This window comes from Mesoplodon bidens, assembly GCF_964165515.1.
Source record: "Mesoplodon bidens genome assembly, chromosome: 7".
Taxonomy (NCBI): domain Eukaryota; kingdom Metazoa; phylum Chordata; class Mammalia; order Artiodactyla; family Ziphiidae; genus Mesoplodon; species Mesoplodon bidens.
The window spans coordinates 77,289,148-77,313,448 of NC_138164.1; the positions used below are offsets into that span (position 1 = coordinate 77,289,148).

The 24,301-nt window shown below is 43.2% G+C and overlaps 1 protein-coding gene across 2 annotated transcripts in view; it reads left to right on the forward strand.

Annotated features, from left to right (window-relative positions):
* Positions 1–1,114: 1,114 nt before the first annotated feature.
* The window catches only part of FAT3 (FAT atypical cadherin 3), a gene marked incomplete at its 3' end in the record, with an annotated part of 711,881 nt that continues 688,694 nt past the window's right edge, over positions 1,115–24,301 (forward strand). Inside the window, exons 1-2 of one of the 2 annotated variants that reach the window (XM_081241326.1) lie at positions 1,115–1,236; positions 6,694–6,768. Of the gene's footprint in view, positions 1,237–1,278; positions 1,340–6,693; positions 6,769–24,301 lie in introns of those variants that run through there. The other variant, XM_081241325.1, reaches the window with a different exon arrangement.

Here is a 24,301-nt window from a genome sequence, read left to right on the forward strand (position 1 = left end):
GCAGAGTGTGCGTCGGGGGTGGAGTCGGGGTGTGGTCTGGGAAGCGTAGGAGGGATGGGGGCGCACAAGTTACTGGAACAGACGGACAGACAGGTTGCAGTTGCAAATCATCAAGCCCCAAATCAATCACTCATTCCATTTAGAAGTACCTCTCCTCCATTTGGACATAAAAATGTTTAAAACGATCTGGGGGCAGGGAAGGAGGGAAGAAAATGTGCCACGGTTACCCCTTTAGTTTAATACTCTCTCCTCCACAGGGGAATGAGATGACCCCACGATCCAGAAATGTGTGGGAAAGCAGCAGGAACCCTTTCTGGGAAGCACGTAATAAAATCAAAAGTCACTTTGGGTGGTTTCATCTTCAAGCTACAAAGTAACCTCGGGATCTTAGATTAGCCATTTTAATCTCCATGTGCCTCAGTTTCCTCATCTGTCCTCCGAGAGTAACACGTGCTGGACCTCTGCTCGGGGCTGTGGTAGGGATGAGACTGAGAGCGGTGTGGGTGAGCTCTCTGAAGCCGGCACCACGTTCCGCCCGCGCCGCCAAGGAACGTTGGTGTTATCCTGGAGCCCCAGGGACACGGTGGGGGAAGACTCGAGCTCTAAAATTAGTCCAGCTTCCAGGCCCGGCGCCCGGAGCGCCCTCCAGCACGCCGCGCCTCCCCCATCACCCCCCTTTCCACCCGCCCCCTCTCCCCAGCGCGGCGCTCCGAGATCGCTAGTCATCCCGGACGCCGGTGCTTCTCTCCCCCTCGCCCTTTGCGCTCGCGGTTTGGGAGGAGGAGACAGCGACAGAGAAGGGAGAGGGGGAGATGAGAGAGAGGGGCTTGGCCGTGCGTCGGCGTCGGCTGTGATGGGGAGCTGGGAGCAGCCAGGCGCCGAGCAGTAGCGGCGGCGGCGGCAGCTCGGAGCACACACGAGAGCCGGCGCTCCTCCCGGCAGGCTGCGCTGTGATCTGCGCTGCGGATTGGGATCTCGCGCCACCGTCCCCCTCCTCCCGCTGCCGTTCTCCTCCTCCCAGCTCCGCTCCTCCGCCTGCGAGCCCCGGCGGCGGCAGTGGCGGCGGCGTCCCAAGCGCTGAGCGCCTCTGCTCGTGGCCCCAGTCCCCGCTAGCGCGCTACAGGCACTGCGGCGGCAGCGGCCGGGTGGCCGGCTCGCCCCGGGCACGAGCGCCGGGAGAGGAAGAACAGCGGGGGAAGCGCCTGGTGTAGCGGAGGATCGCCGGCGGAGGCAAGGGTGCGTGGGCATTTTTAACGTGATTATTTGGCTGCCCGGTGCACCGGCTGGAGCGCGCCTTCCGGAGCACAGCTCCAGCTGCCGGGTGCAAACTGGCTGCGAGGTGGGCTCGGGTAGGCGAGAGCCGGCGGAGCGCGTGGGGGAAACTTTTCACCTTGTAAAGTTCCTGCCTCAGCACAGCTCCGAGCAGTCTTTGCCGCTGCAAGAAAGAGGGGAAGGAGACTAGGTCTCGTGGCGGTAGCCGGGAGGTTGGCATGGAGAGTTGGTTAAGTTTGGGGCTGAGGACTTGGAGAGGGGACCCGAGGGGGCTTTCAGATCAGTGCACCCATCCCCCGACCCCCCGAGCCCCGGCCGCCCGCTGCAGGTGGATGAGAGGGTCCAGGCGGCGAACCTGCTTGGTAGCCGTTGCCTGTCGGGCGCTGTGGGGACGTTCAGATGCCAATGGATGCACTTGAGGGACCCGGAGGCTCAAGTTGGGTCGTCGCTTGGCGAGGCGCCGGGTGGAGCAGGGAGCCCAGACTCCACTTTGGCCAGGGAGGGGAAGGGGTTACTAGACATTCTGCGGGTCCACTCCATGCTTGACTCCGGTTTGCGGGGGTCATGGGCAGGGTGAGATGTGCTGAATGGCAGAGGCTTTCGGACTGGGGCGACAGTCTTTTACGGAGTGGCGGGGAGGTGGGACTTTCCCTGCTATCTTGACAGGAGGAGGGAAACGGAGTGCCTTGAGAATGCATGGATTTTGGCGGGCGTGCGTGAAGGTTGCTTGTCTTTGAAAAGAAAGCCGCGCGGGTTTGAGTGTCCTGGGGGTGCGTTGCGGCCCTCCCTGTGTTGGGGAGTGGGGGCGAACGCGAGGGCGCGCCAGCTCCACTCTCAGGGCCCCCTCCTGGGCGGTGCCGGGTAGACTCCCCGGTGGGGACCAGTGTGGGTGCGAGGTCCGGGCGGGGGTTTGAGGCGCTCAGGCGGGGAAGCAGCTGAGGTGGCCGGGGCAGTCTTCTCGCGGCGCGCTGAGCACCAGGATTCCGCCAGTGGGGGTCGCTGAGCTAAAGTGCATCTGGCCCCCCGGCTTGCGCGAGGTGGCGGGCCCGGGGAATTTTTAGCAGCACTGTGGTCCGTACTCCTCCCTCCACTCTCCCGCTGACTTCTGTCGCGTGTGCTTTCCGAGACGGTTAAACATTGACCGCGATTAGGCTTCGCGGAAAGCAGCTTTCATTGTTCGCCTTTCCCTGCTCGGCTCTCGTGGGCGGGGGCGAGCAGGGGGCAAGGATGCGGGGGTGGCGGGAGGTTGGCTGTGAACTAAGGGAGCCTCTTGGGTAGCCTGCGACAAGAGGAGAGGAGGGCGCTCCTGGGATGTGTGTGTGGTGATGGTGGTGGCATCCAGCGGCTGCAGCTCCGCGTGATAATGGGGGCAAACCTGGCAGTGGAAGGGGATCCCAGAAAGGATGTGAAGAGGGAGGGAGCCTGCAGGGACCTGGCGAGGTCACCGTGGAGGGGCGGGCCGGGTTGGAGAGGCCCCCGGGAGGGAGAGGCGCCTGCGGCCTGGAGCGTGGCCGCTCGGTGGCCTGGGCTCGCGGCGTCTGGCCGGTTCAACCTTCCTCGGCCCCGGGCTCCGTCTCATCGCCACCGCGCGCCGAGCGGGACTCTGGCTTCTGGTTGGGGCGGACCTGCAGCAGCCGCGGTGGGAGGCTGGGAGGGAAGCGCGGAGCGCGCTGCTGCTTGAAGAGTCTTTTCTCCTCCTCTCCCCCCAGCCTCCCGCTCCTCCCCGCCCCCAGACTCCGGCGCGTTTGTTTTCCAAGTTGGATCCCACTTCCATTTACAAGTGTCAGACAAACCCGCGCGAACCTCCCCCATTCACCCTGGCCCCAGCCAGACGCGGGAGGGGCCGGGGGCGAGCTGTCTGGGCAGCGCCTAGGGCTGTGCGACGCTCCCACGGGGGGGCTGGACTAGCTTGGGTTCACATTTGTGGGTCCTTGATGTTTAAAAAAGAGACACGTAAACAAACCACGAAACCCAAACCGCTCTGGCCACTTGTATTCCGCCGCTTTTCTCCTCCTCGCCTCGGACGTTTTAATTTTCTGGCCCCAACGCCTGTCTTCTTAAAGGCGAGTCAGGGGCGGTGGGAGGCTGTGGGCGGGGGAGCGGGCCGACCAGTTCATCACGGTGGATTTGTGCTCCCGGCTTTGTTGCTAGGATTAGATTCTCTGATTCCGCCCGGGCTGGGTTAAAATACATGCAGAAAGACTGAGAGCCGACCAGAAGGACTGTAGACGACTTTGCCCGCATCCAGGCGGCAGGTCCAGGTGGTGGAATGGGGAAGCCCGCCATCTAGGAATCGAGAACTGAGGTGCTCCCTTCTCAGTATCAATCAAAGAGAGCCGGGATTTCGCTTCCACCGGCAGGCACGCAACTTCTCTTAACGTTTATCGAAAGCCTGAATGATGTTCTGGTTTGTGACGTGGAAATTTGAATCTGAGAAGGAAAGGAAGGGAGGGGATGGAGGAGAGAGAAGGAGGGAGAGAGATGGAGAGATTGAGATTCTGCAGAATCCTGGAAACTGCACCGAGCCAACTGCTCCTTTTTTTTTTTTTTTTTTTTTGAGTTCGTATTCCTAAATTGGAGCAGTTGAGCAGTGAGAGAATAAAGGACAGACAAGAAAACCAGGGCGCCAAGAGACAAAGACAAAAAAAATGCATAATAACTTTAGCGCTTTGATGTGCTTTTTTTCCTCATAGGGTGGAGTGGGGGAAGGGTATTTAACGTTTTACAAGGAGAAAAGTTGTCTCTTAGAATTAAGCGGTATGCTGATATTTAATCGTGAATCCTTGTTGTTGCCTTTTTTGGAACTTGGACAATGAAGGGTGGTGGGGCCAGTTTCTGTGCACAGTGAGCTGGGATGAGAAAGTTCCCAGAACTGTCCAGTTATAATGTCTTCATATCAGAGCCACACAGAGACCTTCACATGAAAGGCAGCTGGCTCAGAGATCAGAAATCAGTCAGCTGCTGGGCTGGCTCCATGTCTTGGAGCTGTAGGATTTTCACAGCCAGTGTTTGTTGACCAGGGACTGGCTATCAAGCCCCCCTCCCCCTATTTTTTTTCAAATTTATTTGTTCTGGTTCATGGCAGAGTCATTTGGGGGATTTAAAAAAAATAGGACCCCGTCTATCTGTTAACTAGCAATTACAGTTGTGCTGAGGTACTCAAAATTGAAATGAGTAGCAATAAACAGAGTGGCTGCCCACTGACCTGTATGCTGTATGGTTATTTTGCCAGCTCACAGCGTTTTGTAAAGCAACAGCTCTTCACGCTGCTCACAGAAGAATTTTTTGATGACATAACTTTGATGACACATTTTTGATGTGTCAGGTTATGTTATCAGCCTTGCTTTCTTCATATGCTGCAGAACGACCCACTGTAATCTGGCTAATGAATAATGTTAAATAGAAGTAGGCAGTTACCAGTGAGGAGTGGATATTTAGTCATAGCAGCTGGTGTGAGGAGTGGCTCTTGTGTTGTTATGCTTTATTAATAGCTCATGAGGCAAAGAGGACCATGGTGGCTTTATTTTCCTGTTTGTGGAGTTGGGTGTGGCTTTCCTTGACACCCCACTTCTGTCCGGTTGACTGGTAGGTTGACTTTTTCCTGCTGAGCAAGAGGGAAAGGATAATATTGGTGATGTTTGGTTACTTGAATTGTGAGTCATTCCTTGGTTCTTTCCTTCTGCAAGGGCACTGAGTGGGGAATCGTCTGATGGGATCAGGTGGGACCATACATTTGGATTGATTTCCTTTGATTGCTGGGGAAGGACTATTGATGAGTTGTTGCCTTTGCTGATTGTGACAAACACCAGGAAGGAATGATAATCTAAAAGAGATCTGACAGACCTAGTGGGGAGGACATGTCTGCTGCCAAATTCCTTCCTGAAGATAAGAGAGCCCCTGATTTCCACAGATGTGCAGAGTCTTAAAAAATTAAAGGAAGAAACACACCCCAGTGTAGATTGCTTTGCTTATTGATGCAATTTTCTGAAATACGTTTCAAACTCTAATTGTTGAATATGATTTATGAGCTTCTTTCTACACCATTGTGAGGGTTGGCTCTATTTTTATAGTCTGTCCTTTGAGGATACCATGCCTACTGCCTAATAGACACTAAATAAATATTTGTGGCTTAGGTGACTTCCTCTGTGAAGACCCTGATGGTACATTTCTTTTCTGTGTTTCACTCAATTTTATTCTACAGGCTTCTCAAACTTACTGATTTTTCTGTCAGTTGAAGAGTATCTACTTCTTTAACTGGCTTTTTTCTTTCTTTGTTTACACTGTTTCTTTTCCCCAAATTTCTTTCCAAGAATAACTTTAGGAAAGCTTACCTTTCCTTAAAGAAATAAAAACAAAAAGGCTCAGTTTAATGCCACAGATTGAATTTATTGAGAACATATTTGACACTTGTCTGGTGGCTTCGAGCCAGTTTCTGGTCTACCAAAATAGGCTATCAGTTACATGTAACAGTGACAAATGACCATTCTAGTAGTTCTGGATTGGAATGGCACTCCCTGGTTAGTCTTAATTTTAGCCAGTTCTAGGATTGAGATATTTTTGTATTAAAGTAGAAGGATTGAAAATTTGAGAATGGATTTCCTGGCATGATGGTGGTTGCAGAAAATAGAGAACAGATTTCAAAACTTAATGAGCAAACTCTTTATATAATCAAAGTGTGTTACTTCCTTTGCTGGATAGATATATATGAATGTGGAGGCCTGGGAGGAGGTCGGGAGAGGGTTGTGAGATTGTCCTTCTTTAGAAAATGTTTTATGAGAGTATTGCCTTGCCTGGAGAGAAAGGTTATACATGGGACCCTGAGAGGAATCCTTGAGGAGATTTTAGTATTTCACCTTTCCGATCTTCCAGGGTTCCAGGATTGTGGAATGCAACCTCTATTTGATAAAGGAAATTTGTTTAATTAATTCTTGCCCTTGTGTGTCTTAAATTTATCTTTTTATTTTTATTCTGTTAAGTCACACTGAATTTAAAGTCATTTTGGTTTTTTTTCCTTTTAAAACAAAGCTTTACTTTTTTAAACTTATATTTTTGTTTCTTTTATCCCTTGAAGAAATTTATTTCACTTAAATTTCTTTTCAGTAATATTTACGACCCTACGCAGGATTCAGATCTGCCCTTTGTCAAAGTAAAATGTATCCTTTGCTTCTGTATGCTTACTGTGTTGTTGGGAAGATGGGAGGATACCCATGTGTGCAAACTAGAAATCAACACATGACATATTTGTTAATCGACAAAAGTGTCACTGAGCAGGGTCCTGGAGGAGGAGGGAGAGATTAATATGAGCTTGAGCAAACTTTTAGGGGGAGTATAAAAGTGAATATAATCCAATTTCATAATTCTTAGTGAAACTGTAATGTAAGCAAGACAGTACAAAATTAATCAATTCTTTCATTTCTTTAGGACAGTGCTCCTTTTTGGAAGAACACACTCATGGAACAGGCCAAATAGGCTGTTGGAATGTTATTCAGTATTTTGGTAAGACACCAGAATTTATTCAGGCCCTTTTCTCCATTATGCTTTTGTGGCTCCCCATCTCCCCATCCCCAGCTTCAAAGAGGAACTTTTAGGCGTTTTAAGTGTGTCTGGGAGCCTGCATGCAGGTGCACCTGCCTGTCCCCATTTCCTCCACTATGTATTCACACACTCTGGCTTCCTAGTGGTTCCATCACTAATTCTGGGTTTTTTGAGATTTTTTTTTCCTGTTTGTAGTATTTAAAAAGTATGGGTGCGTGGGCTTCCCTGGTGGCACAGTGGTTGAGAGTCCTCCTGCCGATGCAGGGGACACGGGTTCATGCCCTGGTCCGGGAAGATCCTGCATGCTGCGGAGTGGCTGGGCCCGTGAGCCATGGCCGCTGAGCCTGTGCGTCCGGAGCCTGTGCTCTGCAACGGGAGAGGCCACGACAATGAGAGGCCCACATACCGCAAAGTATGGGCGCAAATAAGTTGCCTTTTAGGGAGGCAACTACTGATTCTTTAAAGAATCATTCATTTTTGCTGTTTTGCATAAAATTTAATGGGCCTTTTATGGCACTACTTATTATTATTCAACAGGGAACTCTGGGAGACTTCTCACACCACCCAAAGTGCCCCAAAGTGATCCTAAAGTAGGAGTCCTCAACCTTGACTGCACTTTTGGAATCACCCAAAGGCTTTTAAAACAGCTGACTCACAAGTTGCATCCAGAGCACTGAAATCAGACTCTCTGGAGGTAGCACCCAGGCATCAGTATTTTTTAAAGCCTCCCAGGGGATTTCATTGGTTAGCCAAGGCCAAGGACCACTGCTACAAAGGCTGTGCCTCCATCTGGGAGTTAGAGTTCACTCCTGTCCGAAGCCCCCAGACCCCAGGGAATTTGAATGGAAATCAAAAACGCATGCTCTGCATTCTCCTGCTATGAATGTAACCCCTGGGACTCTGTACTGTGTTGAAGTTAAGCTGGACTGGCCCTGACGGAGGTGGCTAGGAAGGTCCTGGCTTCCATCCTCCTGTGGTTTTTTTGGTACTCAGTTTTGCCGGTGCTTAACATTCTTCCAGTTGCCTAATGTGGATTTAGCCTGTTTGACTCTAGTTTGCCATGGTGCCTTCTCCAGATAGTAATCATGGTGCTGTCTAGGAGCTGGTAAATGATATTTGGAAAGTTTCAAACATCTTCAGGAACAGAAATTCCTTCCTTTTTCACACTGGATTCTCACTCTATCTAGAGTCTTTTTTTTTTTAATGTAATTCTGAATTTGGGGAATGAATTCAATGTAGTCCATCAATATATGCTCAATTTTCTTTCTATTTGTAGGGATTACAAGAAATGCATTGCACAAAAAAATGAATCAGGTCTTCAGGAAGCTTACAGTCTAGTTGTGCCTCAAGATGTGTACACTTAAGGAAAAAAATCACAGCACTGTTTAATGTTGGAGGTGAAGGAATCTATGAAGTTTGGCAGGCATGCTTCTGGCACATGTTAGGAAGAAACTTCATTCCCATATACTGATGTAATTGGCGTCTTCTTAGTTCCATTTTCCTCTGACGCTTAGTTAGTAATCTCAGAATTAGCTTTAGCACAGAGAACTTTGAGGTGTTCTGTCATTTAGGAATTCAGCATTCAGGTCTGTTGCTGGCTTTTTAACATTCAAAAAAAATGTCAAGTAAATGGTAAGCCTAGTAATGCTAGCTTTCACAATGTGGGTGAAAAGGCCAGAACTTTTACCTTGGATGTTCAGCATGAGTTGCTGAAACTTGCACTTTGCAAAGCAGTTGCAAATACTGTTTCAGTTATTCTTTATTTCTTTTCTTTTCTTTTTTGAGATGTCAGAGACAAGCCTAGATGTTGAGTGACGCACAGATAGAAAAGGTTAACCGGAAGTTTAATTGTAACTTTAGGACTTCAAGTAAATTAAATCCCCAACAATCTGATAAAAATTATAGCCTTTACCATACCAGAGAAGGTTAAAAAGTGAGCACACTGGAGAGGCTATTACATTTCACATTTTGAAATAAACTCCAAATTATTAGTGCTACTAAATATCCATATCATTGAACATTACTTAACACTCATAAACATCTGAAAGCATGCCAGATAATACAGATTACATCTAGTGACAACTGTGCTTAATGACAGTATAAATATCATTTTTTTTCTATCAGATAAACAGTGAGTGTGTGTGTTCTCTTCAAAAGCAGAAGGAGGCTATATCTTGGGAGAAGGGGTAGCTTGGTCTTTTTTGCAACCTAGAGCATCTGTTACAAATGACGTTTTGCTGATTTTTAAACATCTGAGTATGTGATTAATATTTTGGGCATCTGAAGTCTGTTTTTAAGACTGGTTTGAAATTCTCTGTTTGGCTCTAAGTGGTGGCTAAATGATGGCTGTTGGTGCCATGATTGGTTGAGAAATGCATTGTGTGATACATGTGGTGTGGTCTCTGTTTGGCTCTAAGTGGTGGCTAAATGATGGCCGTTGGTGCTGTGATTGGTTGAGAAATGCACTGTGTGATACATGTGGCGTGGACCTGTGCCAGGCTGGAGTGTGTAGCTACGGTTTCATCAGATTGGCCTGGCTGTAGAGAGCCTCACAGTAAAGAAATGCACACACGAAAGTAGGCCAAATGCAGACAACTTTAGCATTGCTGGATTTAGGGAGAAAATGTGAATCTTTCCCACATTTCAAAAAAGGTTTCATAATAACCATTTCAGTCAGATGAACCAGAATTCAAAAGTATGTAGTAATCTCCCTTGAGAATTTGGTACCTATCTGATAGGACTGTAAAGGCATTTCAGAACGTCAATTAAATGGAAAAATATGCCTGGAATTGAATATAATTAAGAAATGCTGAAGTCTGGTGTCTACATATTCAGACACTGTATTCCATGGTTTAATTAGTGAACGAGGACTTGCATTTATTGACAAAAAGTCTCTTTCTCATGGCACGTTTCACCCTCTATATTATATTTATCTGATATTGAAATCCACATTTCTCTGCATCCTTTTCAGTTTTATTGTTGATCAGTTAGTGGTATCAATCCTTTTTACTCCAGATTGTGGCTATGGAAAAGTTCCCAGTTAAACAGGAGATTGGGAAATTCTTTTCTTTCTTAAATATCCTTGTTGTGGGATGTATTTCTTTTTGAACTGCATTTGATGGTTATAAAGCCTTGAAAATACTGTAATTAATAAAGAGATAACTTGGGAATGTTGACAACAAGTGAGGAAGAGGGAGAAACACAGTTCACCTAATCCTTGAGGATTTGTCACTACCTGATTACAGTTTTTAGCTGACTCCTGTACTTGTATTAATGTGAACAGCTAGTTTTATATGAATTCTTAATTCCTTGTCTTCATAGGTATGTTCTGTAACTAGCAGCAGTTTAATGTAATCTGGCATTTCATCTTTCCTGTAGACATAGCAGATCATTCACAGTCTGGGAGAACTAAGTACACATTACATTGTTAACCTTTCTGAGGGCCTGTGCTGGGTTCTTCAAATCTGTGTGTCATTGTTGGCAAAAATGTATTGAGTGCTCTTATTACCTTGTACTGATTTTTTTTTTTTTTTTTTTTTTTTTGGCGGTACGCGGGCCTCTCACTGTTGTGGCCTCTCCCGTTGCGGAGCACAGGCTCCGGACACGCAGGCTCAGCGGCCATGACTCACGGGCCCAGCCGCTCTGCAGCATGTGGGATCTTCCCGGACCGGGGCACGAACCCGTGTCCCCTGCATCGGCAGGCAGACTCTCAACCACTGCAGCACCAGGGAAGCCCTACCTTGTACTGATTTTGCATGCAGCATATTAAACAAATGTGGTGCCTGACCCTTCAAAAGTTAGCTTTGTCAATTGACTCTTGTTTACCTAGATAGGCTCAGAAAAGGGCAAAATGACTGCGGGACACAAAGTTAGAAAGATGGCACCAGCATCTTTTATTGAGATGAAGTGACATCATCTACTTGGAAGTACCTGCATTAACAAGGGGACAATATGTCTTCCATTTATATTCAGAAGACAATCACTACAGTGAGGAAATTATGCAGTCTAGGCAATTGATTGGGAAATGTAAGACAAAAACATACTACCTTGCCAAATCAATTTCCTAGATCTCCTTGAATTATCCAATCATTATATAATCTTCTTTTACTTTGGAAGTGCAGATTTTGTATGTGTAATTATTTGCGTTAATGACTTTATTCCCAAGTTGTATTCAGCAGTACATACAGTCTGTTCAATTTATACTCTCTCTATTTCTGTTAAGTAGGTAGAATTAATAACATATTATACTTCCTCTCCAAAGAGAGAGAGGGAAATACAGGTATTTTTATAACATTTGCCACTTTCATACAATACAGCTCATCAGTGGTTATTATAATAATCAAAGTGAATAAGCCTAGATTGCTTTTATACAATAGATATGTTTTTAAATGTGAGTGTAAGTTCCATTTTTCCAAGCAAATCACATTTTAACTGCATTCAGTTAGGGAAAACTCACTATTTCAGCAGATCCTGTGGCACATTCTTTTATAAAGTAAAGAATATTTTGTTTCTCCTTAAGTTACCTGTTTTTCAACTTTCAATGTTTGCATATCAACTTTCTTAAAAAGAAGCAAGAGTGTATACCTATGGAAAGTATATTTTCTTTTAAATATGTGATGAACTGAAAGTTAGTTTGTCCTTCTCCCTCTGAACTGCTTTCAAGAGAAGCATCAGAGGGGAAGCTCAATGGGGAAGACACGCCTGGAGTTAGAGAGGATGGGAATGTCCATGTCATTTGTGGAGACTGAGGAAATGTTATAAAGCTTGAGAATTTCTGGGCAGTAGGGCCAGCCCAGTGCAACCCAGAATTACACCTCTGATGATACCCGCTCCTTTGTGATGTCGACTGAAAGAAGTACACAACCTAAAAGTTGAGAGTTGTTTTATTTGGTGGACAAAAGTGAGGACTTAAGCCCAGGACACAGCATCTTAGATAGTTCTGAGGGACTGCTCTGAAGAGGCAAAGGAAGAGCCAGGATATATAGGAGTTTTTGCAACAAAGACCAGGTAGTAGGAACGTCACAAGATTACTGTTAATAAAAGAAAACCAGACATCTCAAGTAAAGGAATTTAACGCTTTTCTGCGAAGGGGAAGGTGCCAGAGTCTGGGCTCACTGAAATCATTCCTTTGATATGCACCTCAGCTATCTGGGGCCAGTGTCCTCTGCTTCTCATCCTGAGTTTTCTCAGGGTGCACCATGGGGGGTGGCTGCAGTGTCTGATGGCCTGATGGCAGGCATTCTCTTTCCATCCTGAGTTCCATCAAGGCTCACCTTTGGGGGCAGCTGTAGTGGCTGATAGCTGCGACATCCTTTGTTTGTTGATATTTCTACACGCGGTTGCCCACTACAGTTTGTGTTACTACCATGGCACCTAATTCCATCTTGTAATGAACTTACCTTTGTTGGTGTCTCTTCCTTCCTATAGACCATTCATTCCTGGGTTCAGTGAAATAACATAAATCTTTGATCCCTCATTCTTATTACTGCTGGATCTTACCAGTGTTTAATATTTAAAACTGAATGACCATATTTGTTGATGTTTAACTTGAATAGTATATTATTGACTTTCACAATGGAACATCTAAGACTAAACATTGAAAAATATGCCTGAGATATTAGGACTTCTTATGATACTGGTACTGGTGGGATATACAATTGACCCTCTATATCCACGGGTTTTGTGTCTGTGGATTCAACCAACCACAGATTGAAAATATTAAAAAAAAATTTCCAAGTGGTTTCAAAGGGCAAAATTTGATTTTGCCACGCTAGCAACTATTTATGTAGCATTTACGTTGAATTTATAATTATTTACATAGCATTTACATTGTATTAGGTATTATAAGTAATCTAGAGATGATTTAAAGTATTTGGGAGGATGGTGTGTAGGTTATATGCAAATACTATGCCACTTTATATAAGGGATTTGAGCATCCGTAGATTTTGGTTCCCAAGGGGGACCCTGGAACCAATCCTCCATGGATACTGAAGGACGACTGTAGTATATTCGAAGTCCTCATTTTCTAGTTGAACAAAAGACCCTCCAGGCATGTACACCCAGGTTCTTGATTGGCTGGTCTGTCAAAGCTGTGGATCTTTCCAATAAGTTCTCAGCCAGTGCGGTGAAGACACCAAGAAGGCATGTTGGGTACATCCAAATATTTGTTAGCTTTCAGTAGCACCACTTTGTTTTCCAGGAGGTTCTGATAGAGGAATTATTAACCTAAGGGTACATACACATGCACGTTGGATGAATGTTCACAGTCAAAGGTCAGATTTACTGAGAGTGGGGAGCACATCTCAGTACTGAGTCTTTTCTTCTCAGGAAAGCATAAAATGCATATGTAAGAATGTTGTTATTATAAGAAAATTTGAAGCCTTTTAAATTTATATTTAGAAATTGAATTATTTGTAAACACCTTTGCTGTAACTCTTGTTACACTAAATTACAATCAATGTACCATTCCAGTGGGTATGAAGACACAAAGGTTCCCAAGGGTATTACTTACCCAGTTCTGACCATTGTGGGCAAGTGAATCCTGCTTTAAGGGCCGAATTTACAGTATCTGGCATGTAGTAAAGCTTGTGTGTATAAATGAATGCACAGAGTTACCTGGCAGTTAGTAATAGCATAAATTAAAAGCAAATCTTGTAAAATTCCAAGTACCTTGTTTTTTTTTTTTTTTTTTTTTCAATTACACTGCACTAAAGCATTATTTGAGGGGAAGGCCAGTGAAATCAGCATGTGAACAGGTGTGTGTCTTGGGAATGTCATATTACAAAAAATGTTCAATAACTATTTCTTGAATGAATGGAAATTGGAAAAGGCCGGGTCTGTCTTTTAGACACTTTGTCGTTCTGTGAGCTTAACAAACAAAATCTCATTAATGCTGAATGCATGGGAGCATGAGAAATGTGTAATGCTCTTAATTTCTTATTAAGTGATTTGTGTTTATTGAAAATTGGCTTGAAGGTACACTGAACATAATTCATAATATTGGATTTAAGGGAGTCTAGATAGCCATGTCTTTTCTGTACTTAGAATGTGCTTACAAGCGTGTATTGGAATAGGGGGTGGGAAGAAGGATAGCTTATTTCTGGAAGGATTTCATTTCATTTCATTCTCTGTAATGAGAAGATGATGAGTTAGACTTCAGAGATCCTTTTCTGATGCTCTCGTGCCTTTTAGGTTTGTGTGAATTGTGTAAGGCCTTTATTTCTCCAGGCACGCTTTGTACATGTCTACAAGCAGATGAGAGGGAGCGAGGGCACTTCGGGGCTGGTAGAGGCAAATGTGAATCCTGCTTTTTCCCTATTAACTCATGAGGCCTGCTGGGTAGCAGCAGGCACTAGCAGACATTTAATTGTGTGCTAGGTAAGGCTGGCACAACTCCAGCATCATGGTGGAATAAGAATTACCCTAATCAGCTGGGATATACTGCATATATTGATTAGAGTTGGATTTTGTTGTGCAAAAAAAAAAAAAAATCTTTATAAATAGTGGGAAAGTAATTGAGAGTAATTTAAAAGGCAGAGAGTTAATTCACAGTTCTTTAGATGAAAAGGCATTTTGATCCTTTGCTTCCATGCAGATTTCTGGGCAGGCTGGAGCAGTCTGTGAGCACTGAGTCTGAATGGTGTGATGGCTGTTACTGCTGCCCTCAGCAGTAAATGGGCAGGCTGTGTAGATGAAGCACAGGTGACCAAGTTCCAGCAGTTTCTTCTTGGTAGCTCTTTGCTGCAGGAAGCCTTCTTCTTTATTTGGGTCTGGGGGTTTTTCATTTCTTTTTCTTGGCCCTACTGATAGCTTTTGGTTCTTATTAATATCCCTGATGAGAACTGGATTGGGACCCAAGTATCCTAGAGAACACTGGAGAGAACATTAAACTTCACTGGAATTACCTGGAATTTCAGCATGTTTTGTCCTTGCTTCCCTCCTTCCCCCAACTGAGAAGGCTTCGTAGTCATTTGATGTCACGGAAAACACTTCATTTCTGAAATGATGACCTGAGTAGTATATTTGCACACCCTTTCTTGCCTCCTAGCCCTTTCACTCATAGGCAGTGTCTGCCACAAAATAGATGCACAATGAATATCTGCTGGATGGATGAATGAATGGGATGTTGTATAGGTTTGGATGCTGGAAGGATTTAGCATTTTTGAGAGAAGTTATAGATGATGTTTGGTGGAGTTCCAAGCATCATTAAGATCTGAGATCCTGAATAACAAAGAGAAAAAGGGGAATAGGGGATGGAAGAAGAAAATGGCTAAAATTTATTGAGCATTTACTACATCAGGCTCTTTGCATATGTGCTTTTGTTTCAGCATCAACTATGTTCTGGGAGTTGTTTGTTAGCATTATCATTTCATAGGTGACAAATAATGGTTAGGAATTGAACCAAAGTCACAGACCTTAGTTGGCAGGATAGGGATTTGAACCTACAGCTCTTGTCTACAACCAGGACTTCTCAAATGTAGCCACACAAATCCCCATACCAGAAGAGGAGGTTGGTCTCATACTGTCAGAGCTTGATGGTGAAGCCCAAAGATAGGCCGTAAGCATCAGTCAGATTTCTTTGAAGGCTGAGTATTTTTCTACAAACACTTATGGGAATTTTACAGTCTGTTCCATAATGTGTTTGGTTGAATGTGAAATAATATTTTAAATTACTTGATTATCAAAGTGCTTAATTTTTCTGCCCCAAGTCTTTCATTACAATGGACCCACCTAAAGTTGCTCCAAGTGTATCCTCTGGGACTTTTCTGGGAATTCCATGAAGAGAGAATCAGAGGTGGCAATTTTGTTGGAGGAGGGACTGGGGAACCTGTCTTGAAATTTTGTTCCCATTTCAAGTGTAGTTTTTTACTTAGATTGGATGCTTATTTGCAGCGGCATGGGGCTATTAGAGATGAGGAAGGTGCCAAAACTCCCCATGATTTCGTCTTGTTTATCAGGAGCTTTAAGTACCCTGATGTAACTGCTGTTAATCCAAGTTTGAGAAGTACGCACAGAAACATACTTCGCTGTATTATTTGAAAAATAATAATGATGCCAATAACAATTACTGTGCATATGATTAATTGGTTAGTCATAAATGGCGTTTTATCCTAGTTTTACTGTATGGATGATAAAACTTAAAGGAGATACTTGAGAAAAGAATGTGGATTAAGAACCCTTGAAAAACAGAATATTCCCAAACTTCTGCTGGTCAGCAGGCACTTATTGGTAGGAGACTATTAGAAAGTAATTCCTGACAATATCAATAAAAACTTGCATTTGTTTAGAACTTTACCATTTATAATTTGTCATTCATTTTTACATTTTTTTTACAACAACTAACATTGATGAGAGATTTACACATATTATCTCATTTACCCACCAACAACTCTATGAGACAGGTACTATTATTTTCTCTACAGATGAAGAACTTGAGGCCACTTGACAAGTGACTTGCCCGAGGTGACATACTTTCGGAGGTCAGGATTCAAATTCTGCCTTATCTAACTTTGCAACCTTTGCTCTTTACCCCTCTGCTGGGCTACCAGTTGTTTTTCTCCTTGGTGAAGTTCTCAGTTCCTGGCCTGTCCTCAGCCTCACTCATAGTTATAGCGACCCTCTAGTAATCCTGCAGAGGCATCCTTCTCCAGACTGCAGTATCCCTTAAAACACCTGCCAGTGCATGGCAAATCTGGTTTGATTTTCTAAAACTTGAGTATGCAACCCAGGTCAGCAGGAAGCAAACTGAGTCCCTCCAGAGGGTCATGGGAAGAGTACAGATGTTCCCTCTTGGAAATTACTTTTCCCTTCTGGGATAACATAACAACACAAAACGAAATGGAAAAGTTAACCAATGCCCATAAATGTGGGTTGTTGCAACCTTGCTGGAACTAACTTCAGAATTGTTGGGCTGGTCTGAGTTCATCTTACTTCTGCGAGTTGGGCTGTTAGGTTCCAAGTGACTGTCCTACAGTTATCCATGGCTGTGCTTGTACAGGACAGGTTGGATCAAGAAGCGGAAAATCTGTTTTCTGATTTTGATATCTCAGCTGAATGTAAATAAAAAAATGGAAGATAAAAATGGAGAAAAATGCATTAGCTTGATTAGGGGCTTTATTTGCATAAAACTCTTTGAATCACAATTTCCCTCTGGCTTTGGACCCACCCCCCACCCTTGCCTTTCTTATTATCCGGTCCAAGGTCGTTACTAAAAGGCTTCCTGTTTCTTGGACGAAGACTTACTGAAATATTAATTTCATTGCCCAAAGTAGATTCATATGGTCTGGTGAATAACTTGAGGTTCTGTCAAAATCACAAAGTGAGAGAGTTATTTTTTATGCCTTTGGAAATGTGGTTCAGGAATTTTAGTAACAGGCAGCTAAAACTTCACTCTCATTTTGCCTGTGTTTATGACAGAAGTGAGTACAACTCTTTATGTTCTTTGGTAATTACTGCAGTGAAACAACTGTAACTGGGTAAGTTGCATGTTTAAGTCATCATGGAGGAGATTTTGTTTTGTTTTGTTTTCCTTTAATTGCACTGTGACTGGGTTTGGATTTGATGCATAAGATTCTGAGAGAGAAATGAACTTGTGACATTTGAAGTTTGGAAGTTTTTTTTTTTTTTTTTTTAGTATAGGTAGAGCTTGAATATTCAAGATTTTGTTGAATACCTTTTCAGTTTGTAACTGCTTTCACACAAAAGCTTGACTTCAATGCTTTTTTTTTTCCATTGCTCTTTTGCAGCCTTGGCTGTATGTGTAATTTAATCCAGTGTATTAAAAAGAAGTTGAGTTCCTCAATAGTAGAGCAAAAAGCCCTCAATCTCCCTTAGTAGTAGTTAATGATAATAATACTTGCAAGCACAATTCTTTAAAACAAAGACAAAACAAAACAAAACAAAACCCAAACTGTAATTGAAGGTTTTTGCATCATTACAGGCAACAGCCTCATAAGGCTGTAACAGATACACTTGGAGAGAGTTTGGCTCATTTTATTGACATTGTTTTGTCTGTTGTGAGTAGACATGCATTATTCTTGGCCCAAGTAACATATATCAGTTGACAAAAGCCAGCAACTTACTTACCTGGTCTCACTTTGGAAATATCCTTGAAAGTTCTTACTTTAGTGTTCTTTTCAGCTGGTTTTGCTCAGTAGCTCTTTGCATAGCTGTTTTCCAGTCTGTTTTATAATCCATACATGTTCCCCCCACACCCAGCCTTGCATTGCTGGAATCTTTTCTGTTTTACTTTAAAAAGCACTTTGCTAAATGTCACAACAAAATAAAGCATGGATTAGAAACAGCATTGCAGTTGCAGACTTAATGCCTTTGTGACATCTCATTGCTATGCAAATGAGATTCAAGGAGGTCATCCCTTTAGCAGTTGCTCTAGCCCCCGGTATCTACTTGATATTCGTTGGCCCAACTTACTAAGCATTCATTACTGAGCTGGCCTAGGTGTTTAACTCTTTGTTGGCTTTGAACCTGCTATTTGAGTCTGCTGAGTTCAACAGCTCCTTCTTTAGTGGATGTTTGCATTTTAGGGACCTCTTTGCATCTCTGCTCTGCGCTTCTCAGACTGTGGGTACCTCAGGAAACCCAGCACTCCTATTTGCAAGATACACTTGTTTGTATGCCAAGACAGTATTGGGAAAGCTCATTTGTGATGTTTCCTTTGCTGTCTCAAGTATTTTTATCATTACTAAATACTATACATTTAGATAGATGTTTTATTCACTTGCATCTGTGACAAGTTCTTACAAATATTCCATAGAAAAATGTGTGTCTGGGCTGGTAAATGTTCACGTAATACTTACTTTAAAATTAATTGCCCACAGTTCAAACTTGATTTCATCTGATTTAGCAGATGTGTTAATAGTAAGTAGTTACTGTAAGTGGTGGAATCTGGTTTTAATTCACTAAGAACCAACTACCTTTAATGAGTACAGATTATTGCTGGTGTTCCATTTGCTTGGTTAAAGGGTGTTTTTAATTTGCTAGTATGATTCGTTTATAGCATGATTATAAAAGTAAGATCCACTTGTCTTATAATTCCAGTTTTGAATGAGCATTTTGCAGTTTGAGCAACTGGCCATATTTTAAATGGTTGATTCATTATGTAATTATTCTCTTAGTGATTATTTCAGTGTAGTGGATTTTCTTTACACACAAGCAGATACAGAGCTGTGTAAACACTGAGTTAGTTCTGAGAATTTGGGTAAAATAACTGCTAACACAAAGAAAGCACGCCTTGTACTTGGTGTAAGAAGGCTCAGGCACTCTGGAGAAGAACATTCATCTTACACCATGGTCCCATACACATTAAGAATTGTTGACATTGATGAGAGGGGTGATTTGAACAACTCTGTGTTTCACATGGAGAATTACAGAATGAGGATTTGACCCTTTTCATGTATTAAATAGGCATCTCTGGATTAAGGTATTTAATCAAATCCAAAAAAAAAAAGTTTTTAAAGCTTCTTTGGCCTTTTATAGACCAGTACCTTTCAGAGTGTCATATCTGACTGCCTACTGGTGTGAAGGACCGCTCAGACATCTGATAATGACAGGTTATCTTGAATTCTGCTGAGAGCGGCATTACGCCTTCATGATTTTGATCAAGGGCAGTAGAAAACTACTAGTAGTTAAAATTGGAACAATAGTTCAAGGGCCAGTTAAGTGCAACATTAGAGTGAAAGCTTAGAATCACACTTCTCTGTGGTTTCCCACCTCCTATCCTCGTCTTTATTGGATCATAAACATTCATGGTGACCCTGTTATACTCTGCATCTTGCTGGGTGCTGGGAGGGCCAGGGAGATAAATTTAACTTTTCTTGACTTTGAGGAATCTAAGGTATGGGGGTGAGATAAGGCCTACCAGTAACCATCAAGGAATAAGACGTGGTATTGCTGCAGTGGCTGTGCTCTGCTAGTTTGGGCACAGAAGTGTTTTCTCTGAACTCATGTGGGAATTGATTTCTGATCTGTCTCTTATGGACACCTCTGAAAGCCGGATTCCCTGTTCAGTGCTGGAGCATCCTGATACAGGAACCGAGGGTGGCCGGTTACCCAATAACTAACACTTGAAGAGTCAAATTTCTCAACTCGATGCTCCTAATCTATCCTGGCAATTCTTCTTTATTCAATGAACAATTAGAAGGAAATCTTATTTAGTAGGTGCATCCTAGGAAACAGAATATGTCATCTTCAGAGGATTTTTTTTTAATTGTTGTGAAATCTTTTCATGTAAAGAAGCCCTCCAAGTTATTCTTTTGTGAAGAGACATATAATTTATGAGTTGTAAATTTGAATTTACTGAAGTGATGTTAGAAATATTAAAAGCTGGTAATAATTGTATTTGGTTTGCAGATTATCTTGGGGCCTGGCAGGCAGTTGCCCCTTCTCTATGGTCTTTAGTTTTCCACCTAAACCAGATGTTGAGTGTGTGACCTGTTGAATTGAAATCAACCAATATTGATTAAAATGAAAAGAGGAGACAAAGTTAGAGAATGTAGAAGATAAAATGAGATAAAGTCTGAATATTGTTTGTCTCTGCTGTCATTGTGTCCAATAACACAGATGATTCAGTGGAATGCTTTCAGGTGTGGGTGAATTATCACAGTGGTAAGTTTTCTTCTGGGGCTTTTGAGGAAAGTTTTAAAAATGAGTTTGCTCAGAGTTAGATGGAAATGTTCTTGGCTGGAAGCCCTGATTTTTTTTTAAAAATTACCTTGCTCTCTGTTTTAGGAAATTGTCTTTTTTTTCTCAGTAGAAAACTGTCAGAAAATTGAAAATTAGTAGGTCAAACATTTTGCATCCTCCCCCATACATTGTTTTAGAAATCGACTTCCTTATTGCAAAAGATGCTGGTTTATAGACTGCTCTATATCACTGTTGTCATCAGTGTTTGCAAACCCAACGTTAAAGAGGTCTTCCTGGGTCCTTGGCCTGCTAATAGGGTAAAATGCTACCAGGTGAGCCACAAGGCTTTGGTTTGTGATCTGAACCATAAGCCAAGGACTTCAATTTTAGATCCAGATTCCAAACCATGAACTTTTCACTGGGCATGATTTTTTAAACTATGGATCCAATCTTTATTAAAATGCCTTAAAATAGTAAATATCAACTCTGTTACTGTACATTATATGTAACAATGGATTAAGGTCAGAGTTTAAAGAAATGAGCACCCAAATAAATTTAATGCCTTTCTTATCATTCCATTGTGATTCATATGGCAACCCTTTTCTAATACACACACTTGATTAGAATGTTCCTCTCTGCCTTACAACTTTTCCCTCAACTCTAGGGTCAGAATCTCTTTTTGGGGTATTTAGAAGAGGTCTTTGAAGTAGCGCAGCCCCCAAAGACCTTGCAGCTATTAACTGACATAGGAAGAGGGGAGGAGATTTTTGAAATGTGAGATTTTGAGGTAATCATATTGTTTTGCACTTTGTTTATATCATCGGCTCCCTGATTGAACTCCGCACTACTCTTGAGTAAAAGCTCTTTTATGTTCACTTTATAGCTCCCGCATAGGATTGCTAGGTAGAGTAAATAAAAATACAGATCTCAAGTTAAATTTGAATTTGAACAACCAACAATTCTTTAGCATATCTCCAATATTGCATGAGATGTATTTTTGTCTGTCCACCCAACTCCTGCACAGATCACAGCTCATCCTATACAGGGTATTGAGGAAAGGTTTGTTGAATGACTGAATGAGCCTCCAAGGGGAAATATCCAGGAGTTAGTTGAAAATACGAACTTAGAACATAGCAGAGCTTGATTCAAGAGTCTCTATCACATGCACGGGTGGTACTTGAGGCCCTGGAGATTGTCCAGGGTCATTGTGTTGACCTAAGGTTCTTAAACTGCAGTGAGCATCAGAATCACTGGGAGGGTTTGTAACACATAGATTCCTGTGCCTCACTCCATAATTTATGATTTTGTAAACTTGAGGTGGGGCTCAAGGACTGCTTATCCTACAGGTTTCCAGTTTATGTCAGTGCTGCTCTTCTGGGACCACGCTTTGGGAGCTACAGCGTAGACTCTCTAGAGATGGATCTGCAAACCTTTTTTGTAGAAGACTAGATAGTAAATATTTTAGGCTTTGTAGGCTGTACTGTCTCTATTATGATTACTCAACTCTGCCTTTGCAGCTTGAAAGCAGCCACAGGCAGTATGTAAATAAATGGGGTGTGGCTATGTTTCAATCAAACTTTATTTACAAAACCAGGATACTGGCCTGATTGGGCTCCTGGGTCAGCTTCAGTTTGCAGGCCCTGCTCTAGGGTGAAAAAAGAAAGGTGACTGTTGAAGACATCCAGGTTTAAAAATTGGGCAGAAGAAAAGGAAACAGAGGAAAAGTGATCTGAGCCATGGTAGAAGACCCAGGGGAGTATCCCCAAAGCCAAGCAATCACCCTCATCTATTGTCTCAGAGCAATTAAGGATGTGGGAGGGGATGAATGCTGAAAGAGGCCATTGGATTTGGCAGTTAGGATGTAATGACCACTGTTGACTGAGTCGTATGAATAGAGTGGTGGGGAGGGATGCCTGCCAGATGGCAGTGGGCTGAAGTGAAGGAAGAGGTGGAGGCAACAAATTTTGAATCTTCTTTCAGGAAATTTGGCAGTGAAAGAAAGGAGGGGTTCGAGGCTAACGCTTAAGGAGAAAATTGGGTCCGAGAAGGTTCTTATGAGGATAAGAGGAAAACAAGTATGTTTATAGGCAGAGAAGAAAGGTCCAGTAGAAGCAGGAGCCTGGGCTGCAAACACATGGTCTCCTAAGAAGATGGTTCCCCACAGGTTGTGCAGCAGGTCGTGAATAGGAAACAGAAGAAGATACAAGAGAGAAGAGATCATTAATGGAGGAAAGTTCTCAAAAGAAACAGTGAGGGAAGGGGGATTAAGAGAGCCTGCAGAAATTGCCCTTGGTCCGGAGAAGGATAATACTTCCTGTAAGACAAGAGCGGGTGAGCATCACTCCATTTCGAGGAAGGAAGGTAAGAGACTTCCCAACCCATCGCCTTTGTTTCCTTGGAAAGGTTGAAAGCTAGGCTAGAGTGAAGAGATTGTGGGAAAAGTAGGGATTTTAAGGAAAGTGGTGATAGTTTGGAGTAGGCAGTGAGGCAGAGAGTATACCAAAGGTAAGTACTATGCATACCAGGTAGCACTGAGGACTCTGCTGGAGTTTAAGCTCATTTATGAGCATCCATATGTCACCCTGATAGATGGAACTTTCCTGTAGTCTGTAGCTGCCTGGAAAATGTAGAACATGTAACAGATGGAGGGTTATTCAGAATTGCAGGTTGTCAAGAGGTGTTGGTCAGAAAGACATGAGGCGATAGAATTGGAGATGCCTGTGAATGGGAGTATGAAGGAGAACGAAGTGGAGAAGCAAAGGAAACCAAGAGTGGTACCCGTGTCATAGGTTGAAGTCTTGGTAAAGATGAAGAAGAGCAGGTTTAGAGGAAGATGTAAGGGGGTTGAGGAGGATTGGAAATGATTAGAGATGTTGGGATTTCTTAGTGATTTCAGAGATGTGGCAATTCCAAGGGCCTGGGCTGTGGCTGCAGAATTAGGCTCTGAAGTCGAGTTGAGGGGGTGTGTTCAGGAATTGAGGGGAGTAGTTTGGGTAGGTTAGCAAGGTAGACCCTGAAGTTATGTAAGTCATGGCAGGAGAGGAGGAAGCTCTTGGCACAGCAGGGGACCTGCCTCTTCTTCTACCTGGAGGAGCCTCGAAACTGTCTTGTTTTGCTTTTTGTGGGGCTCCCCAGTTCTTGCTCTTTTGGTCTGCTTCTGCCATTGCCTGGCATGACGTATCTCTTCTGTGACCATTGAAGCAACTCACCACACATTTTCCTTCTTTCTTTCCTCATTTTTCTCCCCTGGCAGAAGCATGAAGAAAGATTATAGACAAGTAGGGTACCTCTTGTTGGTAACTTGAACTTCTGTGACTGTTCCTTGCAACTCGGAAGGAAGCTATTTTCCAATTCCCACTATAAAAGAGAGAGCAAGTTTTTCTCTCTACTAAGCCTTACTAGTTGTTGGGCATCATTGAACATTTGCTGGTACCTTCGAGTCTGTATTGTTGCTGACTTCTTTGAGGAAGTCTGTCTGTTGTAAAATATTTGGGCTCACTTGTCTTTTATTTTCCAGCTTTTGGTTGCAAATTATCTTCTAAAAAGGAACTGGATCCTTTCTACTAAAAAATGCAAGCTCATGTATGATAACTTTAATGAACTAAGAAAAATAACATTTAAATGAGCATTTAAGAAGGGCTTAAAAGAAATGGTTAAATGGTGTCACCACAGAGGATTCACGCTTCAAAAGGAGTATTTCCCCATTGCCCCAATCCTTCCTTTGTCCTCTCTTTCTTTTTCTATACAACCATTTTCTTTCACCTACAGAAAAGAGGACTATGTTTTGAATTTGTCTTTGTTTTTGATTTTTTTTTTACAGGAATGGCTTGATTTATATCTCATGCTCTCATGT